This window comes from Paroedura picta, chromosome 4, assembly GCF_049243985.1.
Source record: "Paroedura picta isolate Pp20150507F chromosome 4, Ppicta_v3.0, whole genome shotgun sequence".
NCBI lineage: Eukaryota > Metazoa > Chordata > Lepidosauria > Squamata > Gekkonidae > Paroedura > Paroedura picta.
The window spans coordinates 120,914,521-120,937,537 of NC_135372.1; the positions used below are offsets into that span (position 1 = coordinate 120,914,521).

A 23,017-nucleotide genomic window follows, 5' to 3' on the forward strand; every position below is an offset into this window, starting at 1 on the left:
AACCACCAATGAGTCTGCCATGAAAACGCTAGAGGGCGTCACCCCAAGGGTGAGACATGACTTGGTGCTTGCACAGGGGATACCTTTACCTTTACCTTTACAGTGTCCTAACAGTTGTGAACACTCTGTTACAGACTAGGGATGAGCACAGACAGCACCACAAAGCATAATTCATCACAAATTTTGCTGAATTCATGGTTCGTGAAATGAAGTTCATGACATGTCCATGACAGGTTTGTGGAGAGAACAGGAAAGCTGCAAAAACAGCTGATCAGCAAGGAGTGCCTCTCCACTGCTCAGCTGATTTTCAGTGTTTCACATTCAGTCCCTTTAAATAAAGTACACAAGCAAGCAAATTAGCTGAATGTTAGGAAACACCTCCCTTCTGTTCAGCTCTTGTGTTGTTGGTTTTTTCGTCTTTCTTCTGCTGTCTGTTTTTAGGGCCTGCACAACTATGGAAAGCAGTTGAGCAGTTGGGAGCACCCCTCCAATGCACAGCTGTTTTAGGGGAAGGTTCTTGTGCAGTCTCTTTCAAGGGTCCGCATAAGAAAGAAAAACAGTTGAGCAGCCAGGAGCACCTCCCAGGCACTTAGCTGTTTGCTGAATGAACCTCACAGTTCAGTTTGTGGTTCAGTCTGCAGTTCAGCAATAAGCCATGAACTGACATGAACTATATCGTTCTGGTTTGTGCCCATCCCTATTACAGATCCTTTCCTCAACAGGAACAAGCAAAAACTCAGGAAGACTTGCAGGGGAGGGGAAATTCCACCCCCTACATAGGCACATACTTCTGTGTTCCTCCTTTCCTTTGCTGTTGCTCACCTCTATGTTCTTCTTTGTTCCCCTCCACACTTTTTCCTTTCCTTAACTGCCAGCTCATTTCTCCTCCCCTTCTTCTCACATCCTCTTCCAAATGGATCCTGTTGCCATCTCCTACTGTCAGCCATTCACATACTGTTAACATTTTTAATGGGTGGGGATTATGTCCAAATTAGGTGTGTTTTTTTAAGTAAGCGTTCCTGGAGATCTTAGTTCCCTTAGTCACATAGACTCCTAAAAGGCAGTTATGGCTGACCCTGCTGTCTGGATTTGTCGTTCTACACTGAGATTCACTATTCAGTAGTGAATATTGTGAATATACAATCATGGTGAATATTGTGAACACACAGGAACTTGGCCAATGCCTGTATCCGGGGGGGGGGGGGGTGAGATTACAGACAGATGATGGAAGACCACCATTTATATAAGAACCACAACATAATATCTCTACACGAAGTAACACAACTTTCTTTTTAGAGAAACTTAGTGATTGCTGTAGCTACCTTGTGATACTTCCCCATCTGATTAGAGCTGGGTTTCATAGGGCCACGATGATTTACTACAACAGTCTATTATTGGCATCGCTAACTAGCATCCTCTATTAAATTAAATTAAATGGGAGAGTGAAGAGAATGTTTCCAAGGTATTATTCTCATAATAATTTCATTTTATTGAAGTTTTCCCCCCTGCTTTTTTAAGGTGCACTTATTCTCCCCTCGTAACACTATCATGCCTGAAGAATGAAACCTCTTCAATTTTTCTGTGTTTGGGTTTTTAATTTGCTATGCAAATAAGACAGTGTGAAGGTCATATGCAATGTCACTGACAACACAGTTAGAATATCTGTTTCCTTAATTAACACTAATACGTTTTGTTCCCTCAAACCATATATCAGAGTACCAGTATGCATGTAGTAGCTTACTTATAACCCATAGGAACACTAAGTTGTGTGCATGTCTTGGGTATTTTGACATGGGAATGTGGGTTATTCCAGCTATTTTGCCTGTGCAGAGTGCAGTGAGTCTCCATTCCTTCCTAGAACCCTATTGCTCTCTGTATGATAGTGGCTATTTTCTAGAGATGCTTTCTAAATTCTCTTTACCTCAATTTTTGTCTTGTTTCCATGTGGCAACTAATGAATTAAAAATGAGGCATTCCCCATTGTTCTGTTGTTCACTTCCCAGGTTTGTGCAGAACACTCTTTGTGTAGAGATTGAACATATGGACCTGCCTTTCTGTAAGACAGACCATTGGTCCATCAAAGACAGTATTTTCTGGGTCTCCAGAGTCTCAAGTAGAACTTTCTCGTCACCTACAACCTGATCCTTTTAACTGGAGTTGCTCGGGATCTGGGACCTTCTGCATGCAAAGCAGATGTTCCATGACTGTGCTGTGGCCTTCAGTCCATGGCTTTTGGTTCCTTTATTTCAGTACTCAATAATAATTAACAGACTAATGGTATAAATGAAATATATTTATCTTGACTTTTTAACCTGCCTAGGGTTCTCAGGGGTAGAGCTACCCTTTGTCACTTCCAGATAGTTCCAGGAATTGCCAGGAACTCTGGCCAGGGCTTCCTATAGGACATGAAATTCAGACGTATGCCGCCTCTGAATAAAGAGGTATCATTCAGCCATTTTGGACAGTGACTGATAGATCTCTCCTCTATTTAAACCATTTCATCCAGTTCCAAACACGACGTTCCCCTCAAAATTTTAATCACCATTGACAACTACTGTTTGGATGCAGTTTTCTAACCAGTTCCCTATCTACCTAACCATTCAAAAATCCATTCTGCAGTCCTCCAATTTACCCATCAGAACAGCACGAAGAATTTTGTTAGAAATCTTACTGAAATCCAGGTAAACAACATCAATTAAGTATTCCACAATCTAGTAAGCCCATCAAAAAAGGAAAGCAGGTATGATTCTGCACTTACTTTGTTTTTTCCTGTCATGGATGCTGCTGAATTCAGATTGATTTGAATCCGGGTCTTCCTCTATTCCCCCCCTCCTGCGCCAGCTGAAACATAAAGTCACTTCACTTGGTTGGTGAAGTTCAAAGCGGGGAGGGAAGCCAAGGACAGCAGGAGACTCTGTCTTTCTTTTCTTGAACGAGGGGGGTGAGAGGATTGGAGCAGAAATCTGCACACTTACTGATGGCAATTTTCAATCACATTCAGTGTAGATGGGAGTGATTTATTCGAGCTGGAAGTGGGTAAAAAGCCCTGTGCAGACTATAACTTGGTGGTCTGGCAGGACCAGTTGTAGACAGGAAGTGTGGACTTTCCTGGATCAATAAATTATCCTTCGGATGTTTGCAGATCATCCCCTTTAAAATCTGTTCCATTATCTTCACTGCAATTGAGGTCAGGCACACCAGCCCTTTGTTTCCCAGGTTATCTCTCCTCCCTTTTTTGAAGATTGGGATAACATTCACTCTCCTCCAGTCTTCTGGCACATCTCCAGTCCTACAAGACTTCCTAAAGATGATGGACAACAGTTCTGCAAGCTCACCAGAAATCTTTTGATCACTCTTGGGTGCACACCATCCGACCCAGGGGATTAGAACTCATCCAATGCAGCCACGTGCTTCTCATCAACCTCACTGTCCATGTTAACCCACCAGCTAGACATGATCCCTTGCCTACTACCATCCCTAGATGTGTCCATATTCTTCTGGGAAAACACAGAGACAAAATAGGTAATGAGCCTTTCTGCTTTTCTCTCTGCCCTCTGGCAGAGTCTCTTCACCCAACAGTAGGCTTTTTGCATCATTTACCTTACTTTTGCTCCTTACATATCTAAAGAAGTTTTTCTTGTTATAGTGGGTTCCATGACTAGTTTCAGCTGACTTTCAGCTTTGGCCTCTCGGATGGCTGATCTACAGTGTCTTGTTAACAACTCTTCTTTAGAGGTCTAAATAAGCAGGACAAAAATGCTTACAGTGAGTTACATACAAAAAAGAAAAGAAAAGAAACAGAAGAGTGTGTGTGGCATATTTGTACACCCATAACAACATCACTGTTTTTTCAGGGCCATGCACTACTTTATATATTTCTATTTAAATGACCGCATTTGAATAAATAAAGAGGACTGGAAGCAGAGTTGTAAAACTGAGCAAGTTTTACTGAGATGAAATAAATATGAAAATGCATATCGTGCTTTTTACAGTCCCACTTTTCTGGGCTGGCAAAAGCACTTTAAGAATAGTCCAAGCATCCTTAAATAATAAAAAACCCTCCTTCCCTCTTGCTAAGAGCTTATACATTAGTTGGTGTCTTTCATGATAGGGATCACAGCTGTCTGTGCATATTATATAAACACTAGCCACTTTGCAACGGTTTATAAACCTAAATATTTTATAAGAAAATATTGAACATTTAACTCATCGTGTTTCCGAGACAACAACATAAACCCCACTTTCATTGGACATAACTGGGAGATCATGGGACAACATTTTATAAGATTGGAGGAATTGCTCGTCTCAGGATTAATAAGGAGAATCACTTAGAACTCAATAAGTATTTTTGCACCAAGTGAGGTTTAATTCTAATATCCCTTGGCTGTGCAAAAGGCATGTGAATGCATCTGCTCCCACTGTGGAAGATATTTACAAGCCAGATTCCAAGGATGCCAATGGCAAACTTCCCCTTGGTTTTAATGGGTCAAGACAACTTAGAACTTTAGCTATAAACAAGTGAAACACTTAAAAGGAAAAGAAAACACTTTATGAACAGGTCCCATGGTCTCTTCTTCCTGTCCTTCATCATTGGCCAGCCAAATTTTCCCAAGAGACCTATGAGTAGGAGACAGAAGCCCCTACTATTGTTGCTCCTCCAGCAATTCATGTTAAGATGCATGCTGCCTCTGAACATAGATACAAGATTCCTCTGAACATAAATTAAAATAAACTGATCTCCAAGGAAGGAAGACAACTGATCTGGAAAGAAGGAGGAAAATGAAAGGGAGGGAGGAAAAAAAGAAAGAGGGAAACTATCTGACTAGGAATGGTACACTGGCTACAAAAAGTAATTGTTCTTCTTATGTGCAGTATCTGGATTTACCCAGATGAAAATAGTCCACATTGTTTTTTTAACTGTAGTTTATCATCATCTGTGCTCTGCAATGTAAGATAAGACACATGGCCCTTTTGCTGTTTGTTGTTAGGGGTATACATCTTTCTTCCAGCTGAAAGTGACTCTTCATGCAACTGACGGAGTGAGCTCTCCTGAATTCTTATGCCATAATAAATGCATTACTCTTCAAAACACTGCAAGACTCTCTCTTACTTTTCTTGCAACAAACACTGAAATTCCTCTGGAATCCAAAGACCTCTGAACACTCTTTCACAAGATAGTGATCAGGTCATGGGGTTAGATCCAACCAGTGTTTTCTTCCAATCACACTTAATTGCCTTCCATTCTACAGCACTGTCCCCGCTGCCTAATTCCCAGGATGGCCTGTTTGGTGGTCAAAGGAGACCTCCTTTCCCCATTTTCATCAGAGGAAAAACTGTACCATGTCTGAGATTTAAGTTCCTTGTTGCTATGCTTATCCTTTGATAGTTTTTAAAAGGAATTACAAAGGAGTATATTTCACAAGTCTGATCCATTAGCTGCTTTAAAATGTTAATATAGCAATTAAAGCAAGTAGCTAGTGAAAGTCTCAGTTGATTAAAGCTTGTATTCCTGAAAATATGGGAATTGAAGAGTCTTGCTTACTCCATGCTGTTAGAATATGCAAGATCTGTAGTGTGCATGATTCACACTCGTATATATGAAGAATGTCTTGCAGAGGTCATTGAAGAAGTCCTGTGTCCTGATTGGCTCAATTGAAGACTTCCTGCTCCCTTGACCATACTCCCCCCCCCTGTTTGCCTTCAGATGAAGAGCAGTTAGTGAGCTCTCTCTTTCCCCCCCCAAAGTTGTTTCAATTGTCAATAAAACTATTTATTCTTTAAGCAACCAGTGCTTTGCTCCTCTATATATTTAAATGCTGCCAACACATGCAAGGGGTGTGGCTGCATGAGAACTATTGTCATCAGCATCACTGGCACCGGAACGTATATCATTTTTTTCTCTCCAAAGTTTGCATAAGCTATGCTACTTTTCTCAGTGTTCTCATACTTAATGGTGATTCCAGGGTACACAGGAAAGTTAAGTGATGGCTCTTAAAGACACAAGCACTTCCTATGAATGGGAAATAGGAATCCTAATCCTAATTCATTTATAAAACATCATCCAAGCCAAATTCCTTGGGAGTAAATAGCATCTTGATTTTTTTTAAAGAGTGTTTGGGTGCCTGTGAAATTTCTTGTAAAGGAGTCTCAAAGCTTTTGGAAACTGTTTTGTGCCACTCTCTGGGCAAATGTTTCAGAGCTTTGTGAGAATTCCAGAGCCGAGCTCCCATTTCAAGCCTCCAAACTGGCACTTGGTTTCTTTTCAGTTCTGGAGGCTAGCTGGGACACTGAAATCCTCTGTGTTGCAAGGCTGGAACTGAAATTGAATGGCTTTCTGTTATGAAGAGGTGGGACTGGTTCTTTTTTCCCCCCTCACAGTGGGATGAACTTGTGTTTGCATATGCTATTAAGAAAAGCAGTGGAAAGTTATTTGTCTGGGGTATTATGAAGTATGAGGAGTTTGGCATCTTGACAGGAGTAAGTGTGCATGAAAATCCAACCCTACCCCTCAAGGAAAAAAAAACGATATTCTATTCATTCCCCCTTGCCTGTATCCATTATACAACTTTCTACTGCTTCCCACTTTCTAGAAATTAGATCAGTCCCTCCGTTCCTTTCTTTTCGCCTTCTGATGAGAACACTGCATTATTATTTATGTGTGAGTGTGAGAGAGGGAATGTGTCCCAAAATGGGGAATGTTGGAGTGAGCAGGGAACTGTGGTCTTTTGCATTAATAGCATGTCAGCTGCAATTCACTCTTTCCAGGGAATAATTCTAGATTTATTCACCACAACGCAACAGAGCAGAACGATTCCATAATTTGAAGGCCTCCGGGGGAAAAAAACTGTAACAAGATGTTCAAAATTTGGGTTTTGAGATAATTGAGAGTTGTTTATTTCCTTGTGCTGCTGATTATATTGTAATGTGTTGCAGACACTGATGTTCTCAAAAGCATGGGTTTCTTGAGTTGGGCTCCGAATTCACTGGTTTAACCATTTAATGGCTGGTCGGTTTCCCTGGGGAGGGGTCCAGCATAAGGAATTTAGTTAAGTAATTAGTTTAAATTTCTAACTTGGTAACCATACATTAACTATTCCAAAACACAATCTCTTGAAAGTCAACAATAGAAAAATATATTAAGCAGCACTGAATAATAAAATACTGAATGACTCTATTGACATGTACTTACACAGTGATATCCTAAAGATATTTTCCTGAGAGCAAGCTAGGGATCCCAGCCTCCAGGTCTCTGGAAGCCATCTTCCTGGAAAATATTGAATCCCCCCCCCCCCAGTGTTCAAGAACAAGAAGGATATCTTTGGGATGCTGAAAATACTGATAAGGTATTTTATGGGTATATTTTTGGCTTGGGTATATCTGAATGCACATCCTTATATGACAGCACAAAGCCTTCTACTGGCACTAGATTTCATATTGGCTAACAATATAGCTCTGCTGTTCTCAACCTTTTACCATTGAGAAATCCCTGACACATTCTTCAAACTTTAAGAAATCCCAGAAGTGGCACCATCATGCAGAATATGGTTGGGAGACATAGCTGTGGAGTCCCACAGGAAGCAGTCCTTTCTCCTATCCTATTTAACATCTTCATGCACCCTCTTGCTCAGTTGGTGCAAATGTTTGGGCTGGGATGTCACCAATACACAGATGACACCCAGATGACACAGATGGCACCCAGCTCTTCCTCCTAATCAGAATTGACCACCTGATTCTCCTCCTGAATCCTTAACCAGAGACCTTGAAGCAGTGATGAGGTTGCTCAAGCAGAGTCTTCTGAAGCTCAACCCTTCAAGTACAGAGGTTCTGTGGCTGGGCACAAAGGGTCCAAGAAAGGACCCATACCCAACATGGATGAAGTGCAACTATCTGTAGCTGACTCCACCAGAAACCTGGGTGTGATTCTTGATGCCTCCCTTTCCATGGAGGCACAGGTCACGAGAGTAGATTGGCAGGCTTTCTACTATCTGCACCAGGCCAGAATACTAGCACCCTACTTGGCCTAGAACATCTAGCCACAGTGATCCATGCAATGGTCACCTCCAGACTGAATTTCTGTAACTCGCTCTATGCAGGCCTTCCCTTAACCTTGACCGGGAAACTGCAACTGGTCCAGAATGCTGAAGCCAGGATCTTCACACACACACCATGGAGGTCCCACATCCGGCCTACCCTTCAACAACTTCACTGGCTCCCAGTTGATTTCCGGATCAGGCTTGTTCTGATAATCACCTTCAAGACCATACACAGTCTGGGCCCAGTGTATCTGAGAGACTGCCTCTCTGCCTATACCCCCTCAAGGAGTATTATGCTCTGCCACCATCAACTGGCTGAGGATCCCTGGCTCCAAAGAAGCAAACTGGGCCTCAATCAGGGCCAGCGCCTTCTCTGTCCTGGCCCTCACCTGTTGGAATGAGCTCCCTGAAGAAATCAGGGCCCTTCCTGAACCACATTTTCATGGGGCTTGTAAATCGAGCTCCTCTGCCAGGCATTTGCTTGAGGTTGACAGATTTAACACCATTCAGCTGTTCCTCCCAGACATTGCAGATGTTCTTCTACATCCTGAACCCAATTGACTCCCTATGGCAGGGGTAGTCAAACTGCGGCCCTCCAGATGTCCATGGACTACAATTCCCATGAGCCCCTGCCAGCATTCGCTGGCAGGGGCTCATGGGAATTGTAGTCCATGGACATCTGGAGGGCTGCAGTTTGACTACCCCTGCCTTATGGGCTCTGTTTAAAAAGTTCTATTGCATAGTTAATTGTCATATTATTATTACTCAGCACTGGCTCTTACTGTTATTGTATGATTATTGTTACAATGTATACTCCTATGTTTTATGTAAACCACCCTGAGCCCAGGAGGGTGGTATAGAAATAGAATAAATGAATGGATTAATTAATTAATTAACTCCCAACCATTCGGGAAACCCTACCAGGACCATCAAGAAACCCCAGGTTTTCATGATTTATCCTAATTAAATCCTGGATAGAAATTCAGCAGGAACATAAGGTAGTCCTTTGCAGCTCAACAAAGGCGGCAAAGTAATTATACTTCACAGGAACCTTTGATTTCATGACTCATTCAAAAGGATCTTGAGCCCAGTAGTTTAAGACCAACAAAGTTCTATTCAAGGTATACTTTGTTGGTTTTAAAGGTAATACTGGACTCAAAATTTGCTGCTTCAGACCTACATGGCTACCTGCTTGAATCAAAAGGATCTTGTTCTACTTGGGTTGTTACTTCTGGTTTGGATGCTGCAGACACAGGTCTCAAAACACCGTGGGGGGCACATCTGCTTTCTCTTGACTTTGGTTGTTGAAAGGGCCAGATATGGTGCTGGTGGTGTCAAAGTTGCTTATGTGTAGGTTATTTGGTGTGTTTTTTTTTAAGTATAACTCTGGAGACTGGCCAGACTAAGTGGTCTTAAACTTTTCAAAATGTTTCCAAGCAATCAAAAGCCAGTGGTGCCACTTCAATGTTGTTTTTAAAACAGATTTCAGACAGCAATGGCTGAGCAATCTCTGGCCAGATAGAAATCACAACTGTGCTTGTTCCATAGTGCTCAATAAGCCTTTTGCTTCATTAATCCTTGTACTTCTGGGATCCATAAAAGATCACAAAAATGCATCGAAGCTTGTTCTTTTCATGGCTCTGTCAGGGAAATGGGGATCATTAAAGCAGTAAAAAGCAGCTAATCAAACATTCCAGCTAGTTTTGATCCAGTGGATGCCAGCATCTGGTGCTTCACATCTGAAATATGACAGAACCTCAGAATCATGTATCATACATGAGTAAATTACAGTGCGTCTTAAAACTGTGTACTGCATTTATTGCAAAGCAAAGCTGTTTTTTTTTTTTTGTCCAGGTAAGCCATAAAACATCCTACATTTTCTCCCTGCCTCCCCATTTACCCAGCAGCCTTCTGCTTATGCCCAAAATTCTGAGGAGTGAGTGCTTGCACTGAAGAGGGTGAAATGGGTAAAATCACCTTCTCATCTCTCTTCCACTGGCACAAATCTGGCATTGATGCTGGTCATATGAACTCAGCCTGTTACACAAAACCGGCTTCCACAATATCTGTGCTTTTTGCCACAGCAGGAAAGACAACCTTTCAGGGTACCACGAAGCAAGTGTACCTATTACCTACCAAATGTGGGAATGTCACCAGAGCCCAGAAGGCCAAATTCCTAGCTACAACTGCCAGTATCAACTCAAATGGAAATTTAGATAGCATCTTATTTATACAGCATCTTGTATTTAAAATAAAACCAACTAACAAATGTGGAATGGAAAAATCTCAAAGCCATTTCCCTAAGCTTGAACCTGCGGGGTGTAACAAGAAATGGCTGATCTCCAAGTCTGCTGTTTCTAAAACATAAAAACCCTCCGTTTATTTCACCCTATAAACATATTCTTGCCTAGCCATTTCAGCTTAAATGGTACCAGGGATGCACGGGGCGATCGGGGGGCAGGGAGGGAGAGAAGATGCTTAAATCAGTAATCCCAGCCTGCAATACAATTTTACCCTGCTGCACAGCATGCATAGAAATTTTCTTCAATGGGGATTTTTTGCCAGATCATAGCGATCCCTCTGCAAAGTATAATGCTTAGACATTTGTTGTGATTGCAGAAAAGTGTTTGTACTTCTGGTGAACTGCAATCACAGTGTACTGTTTAGCATTAATTTAAAGAAAACAACTTCCAGTAAGAGTCGGCTAGGGACTTTCATTAAATGAAATACTCTCATTGGCCTTCTCCATTTATGAAAAATGGGACACATTGCAGTTCTTAAAATGTGGATTGACAACGCTGCCTTGGAAATTAGTTTAAATGTATCTTTCAATGATGGAGTCCCCCCCCCTGCACAACAACATATTGTACTCTGTGTTTTATGTCAGACGAGTCATGCCTCAATGATAAAAAGAAAAGAAAACTAGTTTGAATGCAGAAAGTCCAGAAATTAAGCCTTAGCATCTCCACTTAAAAGACCTCAGAAAGTAAGCGCTAGGAAAACTAAAACCACTATTCCTGCCTGAGAACCCTAAGAGCTACTGCCAGTCTAAATACTGAGCTCGATAGACCAAGGATCTGCCTTACATACTTATGTTCATATATGCATCTTCTAATGAAGTTTTAGAGCCTCTTGTGGTGCATAGTGGTAAGGCAGCAGACATACAGTCTGAAAGCGCTGCACATGAGGCTGGGAGTTCGATCCCAGCAGCAGGCTCAAGGTTGACTCAGCCTTCCATCCTTCCGAGGTCGGTAAAATGAGTACCCAGCTTGCTGGGGGGTAAACAGTAATGACTGGGGAAGGCACTGGCAAACTACCCCGTACTGAGTCTGCCATGAAAACGCTGGAAGGCGTCACCTCAAGGGTCAGACATGACCCAGTGCTTGCACAGGGGATACCTTTACGTTTACCTTTAATGAAGTTTTGGAGGAAGTAGTGCTGAACCACAGGGTGAATCAAATATGCCACTGTCCAAACTGGTTGCATGCAACAGGACTACAAGTCTAGCTCTTTGGTACATGAGTTGCCTTGCTAGTTCTGATCAACTTCCATTCAATTTAGTATCCAGCCATGCCAGGGTCTGACAAGCAGAACAAGAAGATAGCCATCTCTGCCATATTTTATCACCAATATATGTGAATGTACAGCCATCCTAAGTATCTGGGCATGGATGTAGAGTAGACATAGCTTGAAGATAGTGAAAGTTGCCTTGCCAGCCCCGTTCCTGCTGTCTGGGGAGAAAACTCTACAGAGCTTGGAGGTTTACACTGTTCCAAATTTTAGTGAGTCAGATCTCATCTTACTTTACAAACTGTTCAGTTATGGTTATTGTGTCAAAGCATGATTGGGTGACAGAAACATCTCAGAGTTGAATAGCAATATAGATACCACAAGCCTCTTTAGATAGAGTCAAAGGCCTAAGACGTCTTAAAAGCCATTGGAACTCTCATCCCTGGTTCTCAAAAACCAGGAGCCTAGCTAACCTACATTATGTCACACACAATTCCTTTGTAATTATTCATCCTTCCCCTTGTAAACCAAAACCAGCTTTTTCCTCTGTCCAGAAGCTGACATCATTAGGATGTTATATCCTATGCTGACAGTGCAAGGCCTGGAAAAACGTTCAGATACAGTCTTGTGGTGAAGACAGTTTGTAAAGTCTCTTGCACTAACGGGTACTGCTAGTTTGACAAACCTACTTAGTGCCCAGCTTTCAGTAGACTTTTAATTTGCTGAAGGTTCATTGTAGTCTCTCTCTCTCTTTTTGAATTTGCCTATTTTACCTTTAACACGGTTTGACCTTCAGTAGACCAGCACAACTTCTGATGAACAAAGTTGTCGGTCAGTTTATACTGATTTATAAGCATTTTTTCTTGTCTCACCAGTTCTGAATACGCACGTGGCTCAGGACAATGTGATAACATCCTGAGATGATAAAGTATATGATTAAAGCGTTTCAGACTGAAAGATAGCTGTATCATCCTTACTGGTTCCTAATGATTTAAAACAACAAGAAAAGTAGGTTTTTACACCCCACTTTTCAAAAACGTTTACAATCGTATTCCCTTCCTTTCCTCACAACAGGCACTTTGTAAGGTAGGTGGGACTGAGAGAGTTCTGAGATAATTTTGACTGGCCCATGGTCCTCCAGCAGGCTCCCTGTGCAGGAGAGAGGAATCAGATCCATTTCTCCAGATTAGAGCCCACGACTCTTAATTAATGCAACATACTGGCTCTTCCTGAAAGTTAAAATAACCTCTAAAACAGGGGTAGTCAAACTGCGGCCCTCCAGATGTCCATGGACTACAATTCCCAGGAGCCCCCTGCCAGCGAACGCTGGCAGGGGGCTCCTGGGAATTGTAGTCCATGGACATCTGGAGGGCCGCAGTTTGACTACCCCTGCTCTAAAAAGTGGATGCATGGGGGAAATCCCAGGTGAGCCTTCTCACCATTACCAGATATACCTCTCTGGATGGTTGTTTGAACATCATGGGGCTGCCACTGAACAGGCCTTCTTTCATGTGCCCACCAGATAAGCTTCTTTGATTGATGGGACGGTCAGGAGGGCCTCTTCCTCTAAACTTAATTCCCAGGCAAGAGCATATGGGAGAAAATGGTCAATCAGATACAAACAATTGGCAACTAGTACCAAAGATTTAATATAGTTTTGTTTTAGAGTGTTTGAGTGGTATTGTTAAAAAACAAATACCCCAGAATAAAACTAGTTCACCCTTAGATAAATGTTGCAGTAATGTTATTCATTCGTTTATTTGTATATCCTGCACAGTTTCAGGTTTTCCCTTCAAGGGGTATTAAGACTGATCTACTGGACTGGAATAAGAACTCACTTAAAAATACACTCACAAGTCAACTGTAGCAATATGTCCTCTATATACCACACCAATCATGCATTCTGCATGTGCTTCATACATTTTGAGGGAAAATATTTGACAAATTTCTTGGGAGCATTTAAAGATTTTATAAGGAACATTTTGTATCCTGTTGCTTCAAACACCAGGTATCACCGTTACCATGCAGTCAAATGTACTAGACTCCAAGGGGCAATTAAAAGCTCAAATAGTATCTACTATGGTTATGTTTATGTAGTGAAAAGCATGAATGTAAAATCTAACATATTGGAATTTCCCAGGTTACTAGCCTAATGGTATATCTTTGATTTTTGGAATGTGATTATTGGTTGCATGGTAGTCTCAAAACTCTAATCACAAAGCCTTAGTCTTCTGCTCATTTAGCCTTGATCTTTGACCCTTTTGGGAATATCAGGCTTAGATGGTGGCTGTGGACATTTTCATTTCCTGGCTAGTGTTGTCCAGGGAACAGCAAGGTAGATACTTTTCTTAGCTGATGCTTCTCTATATTTTAGCTTAGAATGTTTACCTTAGGAGTAGAAAAAAGCCACGATACACACAAAGCCAAAGAGAGGACTATTAAAAAAAAAAAAACCTGGAATGAATCCTAGTCAACACAAACTATTCAACTTACAGATGTAGAAATGTAGAACAAAAACAATAATTACTTGTATAAACAGCTTAGATCTTGGTTCAGGAATCCTCTGCCAAGGAATCACTGTTTGGCTTTTCACATTACTCTATCTTAGCAATTTCCTTCCACAGTGGAGAGGGAGCACAAAACTATTATTCATAAAAACTAATATTAATTAATACATATATTTATTAATGAACAGAAGTCTTGTGCAATCTGAAGACTAATACCATTTTATTCCAGCATAAATATTCATGGAATAGATCCTAGTTCTTCAGATACTATAAGTTTATCTTCACTATTCATTCATTTTTAATGGGAGTTTTGAAGAGGGGGGGGGCAAGGACAAGTTGGTCATGGAATGAAATTGAGATATAATCAGGTAAAGATCGGAAACTATTTGCTACTTAATACTTGTATTGGTTTGTTAAGGTTTTCACAGTTATGATTAGATAAGAATCCTAATGATTAGATTTATCACTCTGAAATTAATCCTATGATTATTGTGAGGCAAATAATAGTTAATGCTGGGACGGATCCAATGAAGAGAAGAAGAGCTGTTTTTTTATACCTCACTTTTCACTGAAGGAGTCGCAAAGTGGATTACAAACATCTTCCTCTCCCCACAACAGACACCCTGTGAAGTATGGTTGAGAAAGCTCTGTGAGAACAGATCTAAGAGAACTGTGACTAGCCTAAGGTCACCCAGCTGGCTGCATGTGGAAGATCAGGGAATCAAACCCAGTTTTCCAGATCAGAGGCCACCACTCTTAGCACTGGTAGGATTGAGGATAGGGGAGAGGACCTGATCTTTGGCAGAATGGCCAGCCACATATGAAGCATGTAGAGGCAGTTTGGGAAGAGTCTTGAGGAACAGAATGTCATGCACCAGCGAAGGGACAGAATCAATGCCCAATAGCAGCAAATGGCTAAATGCTCTTTATCCATGCTCTTTCCTGGACAGTGTTGTAGGATGTAATGGTAGCCATTAAGGAAGGTGGACTACCACAGCATTCAAGGAGATTGAGGGGGGTGGGTGGGTTGGCAGTCCATAGCGAAAAGGCCCAACATTGGTATGTGATCAGTGAGGACTGTAAACCAGAATCTGTAAACATATGAAATTTTTTGAACCCCCCCCCCCTTGCAATTGTGGTGGGATAATGAAAATGAGGTGGGTGGCCATTGGCTCCCCCACATAGGTCACTTTCTGTAGGGCAGTTTTCAGAAGCCAGGGGGATTTGCTCTTCAGGCTGGGAATGGTGCAGATCCCCAGGGTGCTTCTGGGGCCACTGGAGCCACCTCATTTGGCTATCCCCTGGCCTCCTGACAAATGAGCCCCTGGACACTCAGCAGGGTCAGCCATACTCATTTACATGCTGTCTCATAGGGCGGCCCAAACCCCAGAGAGCCCAATTGTCCGTGGGACCCCCTGCCAACAGGCTCCATCCTCTTCAAACCTGCAGCTGTGTCAAATTATTGCGTTTTTTTGGGTGCAGTCAGCTGACTGCTAGGTCAGACTCCCTCTCCCATGCTGTGCCAACCCTCCTATGGGGAGGTAATAAAGCTGTGGCCATGTTTATATCCAAAATTGTTGTGTCGCATCTTATTCCAGCCGAAATGCCCTCCTGCAAGTTAAAGTCTCTTGGAAGACGTAACTGTCTAAAAGTCTCTTGGGAGATTATCAAGAGTGCTGAGCCAGAATCTATTCCCATTTCACGAGGCACCCCCTGTATCTTGACACTGACTTTGAGCTTTCATAGTTGTGAGTGTATGTCTTGGACTGACATCTGGGTCATTGGTGTTTGTCTCTCCTTTTTGCCCCTCCATCAGGGACGAGCTTGCAAAGGTGGTGCTGGTTTGCTTTTTTGAATGGCAGGCTCTTGTGATGTGGTCTTGTTTTCTACATGGCAAACATTTCATGTCTCGGAACCCGCACACTCATCTCTGATGGTTCCCTCCACTGATGCAAGGTAGTATTTCTGTATGCAAAGGACAGGAATGTTCAGGAATGGCGAGATGCATCTGCTTCATCTCTTTGTCAATGTTCTCAGAGTTAGTTAGGTGGTGGGCTCCAAGCCCAGATGACCTTTTGTTTGTTCGAGTCTGCTACTTCAGTTGCTAGGGCATTCTTTTCATGTGAAGAGACACTGCTGGGTGTGCTCGTCCCAGAAGCCACACATGAGTTGGTCTCTCAGCATTCCTTCCAGGTCTGGGAAATTTCAGTGGTGGGCAACTTCCATTATTCCACTTACTACCAGGAAACAGCCAAAGAGGGTGGCATATGATCCCCATTTGACAGGAAACTCTGGTCTGCACTCCTCAGTGTGGTCCCCAGTGGCCATGGTTCCAGCTTGAGTTCCTGCATACAAGTAGGGCATGTCATGGTATCGGACAGTCCCTCCTTGGAAAGGCAGGGCACTGAAGTAATTTCATCTGTATCTCCTAGGAAGGCAGGGAGTAGGAATCCCATCCTCACCACCAGTATTAAATCTATGGGTTCAGTAGGAACTGATCACAAACATCCAAAGCACTAGATGAAAACTTGTTTCCTTGCTTATGAGATAAATGTAAGGCAAATTGTGGGTATTTAACATGAATAGACATGTTAGCCTGTAATAGAATAGCAAAATTTGAGTCCAATTTTCATGGCCTTTTACACAATTAAACTCTGCAAACAGGAGAATTGAAGAAGAAGAAGAAGAAGAAGAAGAAGAAGAGTTGGTTTTTATATGCCACTTTTCTCTACCCAAAGGAGGCTCAAAGCAGCTTACAGTCGCCTTCCCTTTCCTCTCCCCACAACAGACACCCTGTGAGGTGGGTGAGGCTGAGAGAGCCCTGCTATCGCTGCTCAATCAGAACAGTTTTATCAATGCTGTGGCGAGGCCAAGGTCACCCAGCTGGCTACATGTGGGGAAGTGCAGAATCAAACCTGGCATACCAGATTAGAAGTCCGCACTCCTAACCACTACACCATCCTGGCTCCAGAATTTAACATGGCTAATGAATCCTCTTATATCTACTTGCCTATGCTACAAGGATTAACTTACCCCCCTTTTCAAATAATATATAAGACTGTCATTTTAATTTCTCCCTTCTTCTCCCCCACCTTTAGAAAAAAAAGATGATGAGAAGTTCATGTTAATGAGAGCTTAGAAAATTCCTAGAGTCGACTGTCACGTCCATACTGGTAACATGAGACTTCGCCACCGGCAGTCATTTGCTAAGACGAGAGACTTCCCTGGAGCCTTTATTTGTTGCTTAGCATGGCCGAGAATGGCCCAGGCCACTAAGCTGTGAGCTGATGACAGGAGGGAAAGGGAGGGGATGATAAAGTGTCTGCTGAAGTCTTACATGACTGCAGGTCACTGCCTCAAAATGTGAGAACAAAACGAGTCCAAACACTAACGACTTTCAGGTGTGCACGCCAAGGCCTGTCAGGCCGGTCAAGGAATTAGTGCTTGGCACACAGCACAGGCCGTCTGGCTGCCAAGGGAAACATAAATGGGGGCCCCGTAAATAAATAAGGGGAAAGGGAGCTTTTGCTTCCCACTTGATTGTGCATCATTCCTGCATGTATATGCTTGACGGAACACACATGCGCACAGACACACGGAGGCATGTGCTTGATCAGTAGAAGGAGAGAAGTATGTTGATCTTTATTAAAACAAAGGGTGTTAGAACCACCAATTCCATCCTAAACAAACAAATAAACAGGGAAATGAGCTTATCTTTAATGTTAGCTCACTCTTGTATGCATTGCTTGAGAGAACACCCAAGTTTACAAACATACTGATATGTATTTGGCCAGAGAAGTATGTTAAACATTATAATTATAAAGAAGAGCTGCTTTTTGTACCCCACTTTTGACTACCCAAAGGAGTCTCAAGTGGCTCACAACTACCTACCTTTCTCTTCCCAGGGCTGAGAGAGCTCTCAGAGAACTGTGACTGACCCACGGTCACCCAGCAGGCTTTATATGGAAGAGTGGGGAATCAAACCCAGTTCTCCAGACTAGAGGCTACTGCTTTGAACCACTACACCATGCTAGCTGTCAGAGATTGACTTGCAGGAGGGCATTTTGGGCTGATATAAGACATGACATGTCAATGTTGGGTATAAAGAAGAAGAAGAAGAAGGTTCTTATATGCTGCTTTTCTCTGCCCGAAGGAGGGTCAAAGCGACTTACAGTCGCCTTCCCTTTCCTCTCCCCACAACAGACACCCTGTGGGGTGGGTGAGGCTGAGAGAGCCCTGATATCACTGCTTTGTCAGAACAGTTTTATCAGTGCTGTGGCGAGCCCAAGGTCACCCAGTTGGCTGTAGGTGGAGGAGTACAGGAACAAACCCAGCACGCCAGATTAGAAGTCTGCACTCCTAACCACTACACCAAACAAGGTCACAGCTTTATTACCAACGCCTGACCTAGTAGTCAGCAGACTGCACCAAAACCCAAAGATTGACTGTGAAACATCCACCTCATTAACTGAACAAGGCTATTTTCACATTAACACAGGGGGGTGGGAGGGAAGCTGTTCTCCACAGCATCATGGACAAAAGAAGCCCATGACCCATGCACATGTCACCTTCATAGGCACCAAAGGTTCCGCCCTGCCTCCCAATGCCATATGCACTGTGAATGGGCTGCTGAGGCAGTTGTGTCTGCCTCCAGATTGCCCTCTGTGGTGTCAACAAGCAGCCTAGGTAAGTCTCAGTCGTGTTTTAGGCTGTTAGAACTTACCTGTTCCTGGATAGTTTTCCACTTTGTAAAAGACTATTGAACTCCTTACTCGATATCAGCAGCTATGTTCCTCTTGACCTCTTCTTGCTTGGTGAGCATTACCTTTCAAGAAATCACCTTGATAAAATGTGCCACAAGTGATAAGACTGTATTTGGTAAAAGTAGTAGCTGCTTCCTCCCACCCACCTCTCTTCAAACCTACCAAAACCGGCTGGATGATACCTCAATTAAATGGACTTGATTATATTTTGCCAACCCTTTCAGCCACACTTTCCATCTCTTGTCCCCACACACTACAGCCCTCCCCCCAATAAAGATTATTAATATCACCAGTTATCGAATAATTTATTATCAGGGGCCAAAACGGTGCCATTTCACATTTTACTTAGAGCACTGAAAATAATCCTGCAGAGATTGCCCAGCTATAAAAAGGTACTTAAACTGTCATAGTCACAGCCTCAAACATGCACCACTTGATGGTCTCAAAAGTGCTGTTTAATTGGGTTTTATGAGTTCTAATTAATTATACCATGTACAAAATCACTTGTCCCATTACAGCTTTCTGTGGTTTACCCTGAATAACAATGCAGTTTTGAAGATACGAACTTCGGCTCTTCCAAGACAGCTGCTTGAGTTTAATTCTTTCTCGTAGATAAGTGGTTGTGCTTTGACTTATGCAAAGCAAGCCAACTTCTCAGTTTGCAAACATAATGCAATTAGGGTAGCCAACCTCTAGATGGTGACTAGAGATCTCCCGCTATTACCATGGATCTCCAGACAATCAAAATCAATTCCTCGGGAGAAAATGGCAGCTTTGTACGGTGAACTCTATGGCATTATACCCTGCTCAGGTCCCTCCCCTTCCCAGCCTCTGCTGTGTCAAGCTATCCTTCCAAAACCTCCCAAAGATGTTCCCAACCCAATGCTGGCAATTTTAAATGGCAATATGTTCATTTATACTGTCTCTTAAAGTCTACTGTAGAGGGGAAAATGGAGTTATTTGGTATCGAGATTTTAAAACTACACCAGTCGCTGGGTATAAAGTTGAATTAGTGACTTGTAAACTTGGCCCGTAATGAATTGTCAATTACTCTTTTGTGCTTTCTAAGCCATTTTCATAGTAAAACTCTGAACAATAGAGTTATCTAGGCCATCAGACCCCATTACAGAGGGATATAAATATAATAACATTGGCAAGAAGACCAACCCGAAGATATGTTCATTAAATGCCACACTGAAAAACAGTTACACTACTGCTCAATATGGTATTATTGAAAAAATAATGTCTTTATCCAATCAGTTTATCAAAATAAATCTACCTATACATATAGAAGTAATTCCTTTAAGTGTGGGTTTTTGTTCCTAGAAAGGGTTGGTAATGCATGCACAGAATACATAAACAGATTGATGGCACCAGGGTCAAAGGGCACAAACTAGATCTGTTGTATTAGACCGAGTCTAATTTTGGTCCCAGGCTGGTTAAGGCCCATTCCTTGTTCAGTTTTGCTGTTAATCCTAATTGAGATAGGCTGATGGTCTCTTGCTTCAGGATCACTCCCCTTAAACTAAAAAAAAAACTATAGGAAACCAAGGTCCATCCATGACGTGACACACTTAAGACAAGCTTTTTTTTTTTTTTTTTTGGTACAATCCTTGGCATATCTTTATGTATATCAGTTACACACAGCACTTTGTAAATCAGGTTCCAAGTGCTGAAGTAAGAGTAACAGTAAGTGAAAGGTTAAAATTCAGCACTAGGCAGAGATAGCTGGAGTGACAGACTGCTCTGAGTGCCCTGATTGGCCAGCAACAGCTGAGAGGGAGTTGATATATAGCTGTGTGCTGGGGTGTGTTTCAGTCTATTTGAGATGGGGTTCATTTGAAGTCAAGTATGTTTGATTCAGACAGAACCTGTCTGTGCTCAGGTGACCATTTACTCTGAGGAAAAACTTTAGTTAGAGAACTGAGTTATTACTGACAGCTAATCCATGCAGTGTCTGGACAACTGGGGCAGCTATTTGGCAGGGGGAACTTGGGCAGTGAAGCTATTCAGGCCAAACTGGAAGGAAATTTTTTTCTGAGAGAAGGATTCTTGCCCAGTTAAAAAAGGAAATCAGGTGTCAAGATTTCATCAGACTTATGTGAGAGGATTGTGCTTCAGATTCCTTAGTAGTCAGAGAGATATTTATTCTGCCAGGAAGGGAGAAAGTGGTATTAACTAGCCAAGAGTGACTACCATCCAGAAGCCAAGAGAGTTCAGTGGAACTCAAAAAAGATTTTAAAAGATTTGTTTGTTTTTAACAATGTCTCAGTGTCATTTCTGACAAAGGTTAAAGAAATAAGGTTAAAGAAAAAGTTTCAGAGCTGAGTAAAGCCAGAACTCTCTGTAAATTACAGGATGTCACAGTGAGCTTCATTTTATAACTAAGAAACCATGCTACAAAGCTAGCTCAGACTGTGAGGGAACAACATTTTTTTGGGAGGAGAAAATTTACCTTAGGGTGGAGAACTGTGTCGGGGTCATACCAACTTCAGTTGTATGTCTTGAAATGGGCCTTCCAAATATCTCAACCTTGATATGAAAAGTCAGTAACAATTTCGTCCTCACACAAATTTCCCTGAAGTGGGAGTAGAAACATTTTGATGCCACAACCAATAAATCCCTTTCTTGGGTTCCTACCTATTTAGATTTACATAGATGTAAAAAAATATGAGGGTTTGGATGGAACCTTGCAAAACCTTGTCAGCCGGAAGCCAAGAGCAAAGCAGCAGTCCCATAGCATTAGCTTCTGAAACTTGGTTTAGAACAATTTTGTGTGTCTGTGGTGGCTGTCACTGTGAAGTTTCATTTCCTTCTCTCTTGCAAACCACTTCTGCATCTATGCCGCAGGTGAAATTCCTTCTTCCTCAGGGTCTTGGATAGGCAGATGGAGTTATTAAACGAAACAGGGATGGACTCTGACTCCAGAAGGCTGTGTGAACATTGTACAAACAAAATATACTTAAAAGATCACAGGCTGCTCAGCTACTACCATTTGGGAGTTTTTAAAAGTCCTCTGGGGAGGAAAACATCAGTCCCATTAGACAATGGCAAGCATGACATTTTGAAAATTCTGATGTACCATCCTGTATGGATGAGAGGAAAGTAGGCTGGTGAACATGCTTGAGTTACTCACAAACATCCAAAGCACTTGATGAAAACTTGTTTCCTTGATAATGAGCTAAATATAAGGCAGACTGTAGGTATTTAATATGAATAGACATGTTAGCCTGTAATAGAATAGCAAAATTTTTGTCCAGTTTTGTTGGCCTTTAGATGCTACTGGGCTTGAATTTTGTGGGTATTAAAGAAACCCTAATAAGATGCTTGTGGTGGGATGTATAGCCTGATCTCATCAGATCTCAGAAGTTAAGCAGGGTCAGTGCTTAAAAGGGAGACGGCCAAGGAAGGCAATGTGAAGCCATCTCTGCTTCTCACTTCCTATGAAGCCATAAGTTGGCTGCGACTTGATTACACACAGAAAGATGTATTAAAGATTTTGCCTTCTCTAGCTAAGAGCTACCTTCTCTAACTATTGATGACTCCTCCTTGCTTGCATGCATATCTGCCATTTTATAAAGTACAAACCAACAGTGCAATTGCCATATGAATAGCTACCCCTCCCCTCTCCCTAAGACTGGAGGGGCACAGATGAAAGTTTTCTGTCTAGAAGTTCCTGGAAGAAAGGCACACTGACCAAACTCCTCTGTAGCTATAATTGATTACTTGATTGATCAATCAGCTAAAACAGCACTGTTAATCAAGCAGAAAGCACTTTAATTGTTTTACTATCATCATTATTAATAATAAAACCACATAATTAATTGAAAGTATGTGCGTACTACAATTCCCCAGCCCCAAAAGTAATGTGAAAACTGCACTTTAATGCTCAAATGGAGAGATCAATGGGGATCAGTATGGCGCTAAGAAACTACTATAAAGGGAAATTGTGGCGCCCATAATGCTTTTGCAGGACTAGTGAAGGTCACAGTACCGTTGCCACTACTGCTTAGTATTAGAAGGAAAGGGAACAGAATTAAATACGAATGGAGAATGAACTTCCAAGAATTTGGGGCTACATTCATGCGGCACTGGTAGTGCACGCAAATAAACCCTTTTAAGAAGTTATAGTCAAGCATACCAGGGACCCACTAAAGAGAACAGGTATTACCTGCAGTGCTCCAGTTATATCCCATACAGTTTC

General features: G+C 42.1%; 1 long non-coding RNA gene across 1 annotated transcript in view; it reads left to right on the forward strand.

Moving 5' to 3' along the window:
* LOC143836867 (uncharacterized) overlaps positions 1–23,017 on the forward strand; it is a 144,906-nt gene that overhangs the window by 94,419 nt on the left and 27,470 nt on the right. The window lies entirely within an intron of this gene.